The sequence below is a fragment of the Manis javanica genome, chromosome 3 (genome assembly GCF_040802235.1).
Source record: "Manis javanica isolate MJ-LG chromosome 3, MJ_LKY, whole genome shotgun sequence".
NCBI lineage: Eukaryota > Metazoa > Chordata > Mammalia > Pholidota > Manidae > Manis > Manis javanica.
In genome coordinates this window covers 204,507,469-204,515,026 of record NC_133158.1, presented here as the reverse complement: position 1 = coordinate 204,515,026, position 7,558 = coordinate 204,507,469, and positions in this window count along the sequence as shown.

The window sequence follows — 7,558 nt, the reverse complement described above, 5'->3', positions numbered from 1 at the left end:
CCCATATTGAGAGCTTTTTGTGACCACTGAGAATGTTTGCTCTGGCTTCTATCAGCCGGAGAATGCGTGTGCCAGCCAGCATCTGGCAGGCACCCCACTAAGCTACGGGTCTGATAGTCCCTGTTCTTTCTCTAGCAGTGCCAGCTTTCAGGAGGATTTGTCATAAGAGGCCCCAGCCCATCACAACCTTTGTCATCTTAACCTTTGTTGCTTCTTAATACTGGAAAAATACCATTCCAGGAGTGTCACAGCTTAGTAGGTCTGTGACTGGAGGTATTTCATGTTCTTCTTGGGGACTAGAGCTTTATTGTTTTTCCTGTTACAGGTTGAGTTTGTTCCCCTCAGTGCTTGTCCCTGCCAAAACACAGAATTGAAAAGTAGAGGCATGAGAGTGAAACAGAGAAGCAGGTTTATTTGAATACACTCCAAGGGAGGAGTGGGCTAGAGTCAAGGGAGATGGAGGCACAGAGCTTTTAGGGGAGGATCTATTTATTAGATCCTAGTTGGGAGGTGCCTTTTTGATTAGCAGGGGGAGGTCATTTGATTGACAGGTCCATCTATATGGGACAGAGGGACAGAGCCATCCCTCTCAGGGAGCATGTCCTTTCCCATGGTGTGTGGTTTAGGCAGTTCTTAGTTTTGTTCAATTATGCCCATGTTAGGATCTGTTTGGGATGAATTTGGCCTGGTCCTCATATGCAAGGGAATTATCTCCCTTCAAAGCACTGTTGTCTTCAAGGGATTTCTTTCCTTGAACCTTATCTTCCCATTTCTTGGTTGCTCATTTGTCCCATTTGTCCCATTGTCTATCTTTCTACCTAACATGACCACCTATGCAATGAAAGCCTAGGCTTTCTTAGACAAACTATGGGAACAAGTCTTGGGGGGCTACAACATGTATCCACACCCAGAGATGTCTCTTGTATCCATGGTAAAGATTTAGTCTAAGCCTAGAAAGTTACCTTTGGATCGTTCTCTGTAAAGGCCTATTGGTTTGAGTTATTGCTATATAAAGTCCAGACAATGGACCTTTGAAATGGCCATATTTGGAAGAAAACAAAATCTTTTAGAAAGCTCCCAATTGTCTCATTGTATAATTGTGTAGGGAAAATGGAAGTTCCATCCTCACCTGATCCTAATCTATCCACCCACTGTGTACATGCAATGATGTAATACTTAGCCTGCTGTGCAGGTGCATCGCATGCTTGCACACCTGTTGATGATAAGCCATTATTGCCTGTGTTGCTCTAAAAAGAGCTACGCCCATTGCTAAGAGCAAAGGACAGCAGAGTCTAGAGTAGAGACAGAGCCTGGAGTGGAGGAGGTAGTGCCTGAGATGGTCTTGCTACTTGTAGATTGCCATGGAGGCAGGTGGGATTCTAGCACTTGACCTACTGCCATGAGAATAAAGCTTTCTGTAAGCCTGTTTTTACCCCAAACATTCTGTTGACATTTTTTGGTTTCACTGTATCCACAGTGAACTTCCTGGAGCTGGAAAACCCTCTAGCCTGGAGCTACATTTTGCTGTAGTTGGCAGAATTAGCTGTAGACCAAAAAATGGAACAAGCTGCCCTCATGGACAGGGAACTTCAGTGTGCTGCCCCTATGAATGGGGAGTCACCAGGTATCCCCCAGTGAGCATATGGTCCAAGGTGGTCGTCTTCCTAGAGGAGTGGGCCCCTCCTCAGTACTGAGGAGAGGTGGAGGTGATACCTGGGACAGTGGTGTTAGAGGTCCTCTATGACACGGGGAAGTCCTTGAAGAAACCAGACCCCCACATGGTGCTGGGACCCCTGGGTTGGTTATTTCTCACAGTATTAAGAAAGGCCATAAAGATTTTCCAATTTCTCTCTTTCCCCTCCAAGCCATCTGCCAGGGTGCATTCATGGGTATAAGTAAAAGCATGCAATTCATTCATTAAAAAAAAGGAAAGGCCATAAAAGAGAAGGACACTCCTGTGAAAAGCACAAGAAGTGGCAGCATGAGAAGGCAGGCTGCCAGGTGCTGTGGAGAAGGTAAAAGATTGGTTGACTGAGATGGCTTTGATGTGAAGCACTGTAGAGAAGCTGCAGGATGTAATTGCAGCACAGGATGAAGCAGCATGAAAATACGGTGCTGTGGGGGAGGTAAGGGACGAAGTGGTGACGAGACGGAGGTGCTCTGTGAAGTGGCAAGAGAGTGGCCATCAGCCCCAGAAATGGTAGAAGATACATCAGAAGAGGACAAGGGTGTGGGAGGGGTGCCAGAGGCTCCAGTCCTTCTTCTATTGAAATCATGCTTCAGTATAGTTAAGAAAATAAAGATGCAGCAACTGGGGAGGTGCAGCCCTCTCCCCAGGTCATGGAGCCCTCCACGCTCTGCCCCTATACACAGGTGGAGATGGTGGATTTGGGGCCCCAGTTTTGACAGAAACCCTTGGAGTCCATGTCAGTCTGGCTCCTGTACCTTTGGGATGTGGGGGTGGGTGGGATTATTCTGTCCAGGTTAGAAATGGGAAAGCTGGCTTCCCTGATAATTCATCCTTGCCCTGTAGCAATAATTACAAAATGCATACCAGACCTCAGGCAACCACTTCCTTCTTGATTGGCTTATGGCTGCACCGCATGCTGTATGGCCCAATCTGGGTGATTTAACATCTTTCCCTGCTAGATGGCAGACATATGCTGAACTCCAACCGGTGTTATGGGAGTTGGGCATAGCAAATGCCATTTATAACCCAGTCATGGCCTAGATGAGGAGCTGTTTACCATGGGAATGAGGGATATGGTGCTGCAAATGGCTCCCCTTCCCTCTATGGGCCCCTAGTGGCCATTCTTACCCCTCACTTAGGGCAACCTATAAATGAAGTTATTTGTACTGTGGCAGATTTGGGGGAGGCTGAAGCAATGTGGGCATGGAAGGGAGTGTAGTCTGCTACTGAGAGGGAGTTTATAGGGCCCCATGAAGGTCATGAGAACCCAGATGTTGGTTGATTTGATAAAGGCTAGAGCAGACAGAGAAATTACAATGGAAGTCAAATAAAATCTTGCTGGAGCTGTGCAGTAATTGAAGCCAGAGCAGTAGTTTCAGCCATTGGCTAGAGTGAGGACCAAGGAATGGAAGGTGGAGACAAAGCCACAAGTCTGGACCATGTACCTGCAGGACTTTCTGCTGGAGAGTGAGCTGACCCCACCTGGACCCTCACAGGAAGCTGATTGGGTGATAGGGTTTGACTGAGGCAGGGGTCAAGGCACCCACCTCAGGGAACTGGGTTGGGACTGGAGGTCACATGTTGAAATATCACTTCAGTGGTTCCCAGTGAATGCACAATGTATCCTAGATCCAGTCGACACAGATTTGAATGTTCAGTGATTTATGGCCACCCTGAGTGGTTTCCTGGGACCCCGTCTGTTATAGATGGAATGGATATGGGGGTAAGGCCATCAGAGTGAAACAAGCCCAAATCATATCGGGAGTAGGGTGTCTAATAACGTGTCTGACGTAATGCTTACTTCTGATTCTCTTACAGACAACTGTAACACTATTGCAGGAGTTTTTGGGTCTTTTAGGCTACTGGAGAGCATTTATCCTGCATTTGACACAACTTCTGAAGCCATTATACCATTTGGCATTAAAGGGCATCGGGTGGGACTGGATGATGACTTTGTCACCCTCTCTGGGGACTCCTCTTACACCCAGGGGGGATTTATTCAATACTTCCAGAAATAATTACTGTTTGTCCAGGCTGAAAACTGACAAGCAATGTAGTCAACATTTGGCCATATTAGAGGCTGATGTTCAGAGCCTGATAGGAATGCCTTCTTCCTTAGGTTAAAATAAAGCTATGTATCCACAGGGGAAGAAGCAAACAGGGGAGAATGTGATTGGATGTAAAGCTGTCTTGTAAGTTACAACCCAATTCTCTGAGAAATTTAAGGCAGTGGTCCTTACCTTACAAATCTTTGTGAAGCTAGAAATATGACGCCAGAAATAAACCTGTCTTTTTGCCAATCCAAAAACCTTCCCCTCTTTATCTCAAAAGCCTTGTGAGAATTGTCCTCAGGAAACCAAAGTCCCAAAGTCCTTCTTAGAGAAACTTGGCTGTATCTTTGTGCAAACTTTAGGAAGAGATTTCTCATCAGAAAAAAGAGAGAGAGGGAGAATTTAGAAATTGAAAATTCCTCTCCACAAATAATAGTAGCCATGAGGTTTCTGTTTGCATATGTATTTTTATATGTATGTGTTGTACATGTGTGAGATTTTTCAACATCCAGATGTTATTACTAAAATTAATTTTTAAAAGATCTGTTTAGTTGAAGGCAAGCATTTGCAAAGATTGGCTATTCAAAAACTCTCAGAAATATAAAAACTAAAACTAAAGCTTTTCAAGTTCACATGCCTGATGTCTCATGAAGGTTTTATAGGTAATCTAAATATAATTAAGAACAAGTAAATTGAATAGATATAAGCAAGATACTGGTTTATAAATGAGCTTTGCAGTACTTACTTTTATAACTTACAGTTAATTGGACATAACTAAGATAAACCAAAGATAAATTCGGATCTGTTGGCAGACATGTTTTGTACTTTATTGAAAGATAGTACTAGGAAGTATATATTTCTATAAATTATGGCATGTATTTATAAATTTGCCAATCTAAAGAATGCTGGTGTAACAGTTTATACTTACCTACCAGTTCATTTTAGTAGAAATTAAGGTTTATAAAAGGTAAGAATTTTAATAAGGGTAATTAATGCTACTAGATATATAAGAGAAACATCTATGTATGCAAGAAAAATAGGATATGAACTTTTGGTAAAAAATTAATTATGGGAAATGGAAATGCATTATTATTGAGGGTAAAGAAAAAGTAATTTTTCCTTAAAGTGAAGCTGGTTTTTTAAAGAGGAAAAACATAAGACAAAATCTGAATGTAAAAAAGAAAGTTTGTGGAAGTTTCATGGAAAAGGAATCTTAGAAAAGGAATTCAAGCTGGCTAAGGTACACAGTTTCAACATTAAAATTTGGTTTTCTCTCTGTAAAAGGACGAAGTTTTCTTGTACTATTGGTCTGCTTTTTATAATAAGAAATAAAGGATTTTTCTTTGCCCTTAACTGCCCCCAAAACAAAATCCTGTGTTTTATCAAAGTAATTTTCTGTGCTTCATGATATCTTCATGATCAGGTCTTTGATTACTTAAGAAAACCAAATTTTCTTAATACTAAAAGAACTAAATTTTGCTCCAAATATGTAGTCATCTGTATTTGCCTTTAAAATCTTTTCATATGGTAGGTGTTTACCTTTTTAAGAATCTGCCAAAGTGTTTTCCAAAATGAGTGGACCCTTTACATCCCCAGTGTTATGTAGTTATGTATGAGAGTCCAATTGCTCAATATTGTTATTATTCTCTCTGATGATATCTTCTTTTTATTAGGGGTTATTCATAACATTTATAGTTAATGTTGTTGATATGGTTAGATTTAAGTATGTTATGTTGCTAATTGTTTTCTATTTGTATTTTCTGTTATTTGTTCCCTTTTCCTCCTTTTTATTTTGGATTAGTACTTTTTTATAATATCGCTTTATCTCCCTTTTCTTAGTTTATTAGCTCATGCCATTATTCATTGCTTTACCACTTATGGCAAACCTTTAACTTATCACAGTTTTGTTCTAATAATATTATATGATGCCACTTCACTTGCAGTGTTAGAGTCTTACAGTAGTATAATTCCATTTCCCCTCTGATGCTCTGGTCTATTGCCATCTGTCTCCTTTTGAGTATGTTATAAAGCACAATTCTGTGTTGTTATTTTTACTTTAAACAGGTAATTGTGTAAACACATTAAATAATAAAGAAAAAAACCTTATATAGTTACCCAAATATTTGCTATTTCCAGTGGCCTTTTTTATTTTGTGCAAATCCATATTTTCATCTGGTACTATTTTCTTTTCACTTTAAGGAATATTTAATGTTTCTTTAACATTTCTTGTACTGTGTGTCAGAACACAGCCCCCTCCATGTAGAATACTGTAATAAATAAATAAAGTACTGAGGTGTGATGAACTGGTTGGTATCCATAGCGCAAAGTGCACTTAGCAGGAAGCCTTACCACCACACACAAACTGTGTCACTAGTCACAAGGGGTGTGGTACAGGATTAATGAAAATTCATTCTATCCTCTAAGAAGCCCAAGACATGTGTCTTCTAAGAATAAATTTATTGTGCTATGATTGCATATGAAGCAAATTCATAATTAAGCATATCATTACTGATGTATTTGGGAGACAGGATGAGGTAAATGAAGGAGGGTGCACTCAGTTACTAATCAGTTAGAATGGGTTCCAGTTTCATGAGTGTCACTGACTAGCAGTACATCAGGCAGGTCACTTAACCTCTCCGAGCCTATTATATCGACCAAAAAGTGAAGGTATTGTATTAAGTGATTTCTAATAATACTGCTACTTCTAAAAATGGCTGTTAGATGATATTCTAATTTTAGAAAATTCCAATAAGATTTATTTCAGAGTACAGTAATCCTTCGAATAGCATTTCTACAGTAAGAAAAATGCATCACAAATGGGCCTGCAGTTTAACTGAATCAAGGCTAAAATAAGACATTTTTAATAGACAGAATTATGACAGCATTCACTGCCATGTGCTCGGCCCCACGGTAGATCAAGCTAGTGTTAGAGAATGGTGAGTAAGTGCTGCAGAGATTCCTCTTTTGGAGCAAGAGGGGATATTCCCAGAGTATGGTTTCCATAGGTCATCAATGCAGCAGGTGGTGGACTCTAACCCCACAGGCTTACATGGGCAGATTTTTAGGACCTTATTGGGGCAACATTTATATGCCATAAAATTTGCCAATTTTAAGTGTACAGTTCAATGACTTTTTAACAAATTACAGAGTTATGTGACCATCACCACAATCCAATTTCCATCATCTCAAAAATATCCCTTATATTCATTTGTAGTCAATCATTTTTCCAACTATCATTCCCAGACAAAGAGTAAATCTTTTTTTTGTCTATATAAGTTTACCTTTCCTGGAAATTTCATAGGAATGGAATTGTAAAAATCTGGTCCTTTCATCTATCAAATGGTGTTTGAGGTGCATCCATGTTGTAGCATGTTTGTTCTTTTAATTTCCAAATAATATTCCTTTGTATGGGCAAATCACATTTTATCTCTTCACCTATTGATGGACATTGAGTTTACTTTCACTTTGGAACTGTTGTGAATAATGCTGCAATGAACACTTGTATCACATCTTATGTTTTCATTTCTCCTGAATGTATGCCTAGCCATTGAATCACTGGGTCGTGTGGGTTAAGCTCTACAATTAATTTAAAAAAAAAAACTGCCAAACTGTTTTCCAGAGTGGCTACAATATATGACATTCCCATCAACAATGTATGCAGGTTCACAGTTCACATCCATGCCAGTGCCTGCTATGGCACTCATTTTTGAATGTATCAATAGGCATTGATGGGCAGTGAGCACAGTATAAATTGGGTCATCTCTTCCTGTCAGAAGACCCTATCTCTAATTGACAATGGAATTTTGGGTCAGTAGCC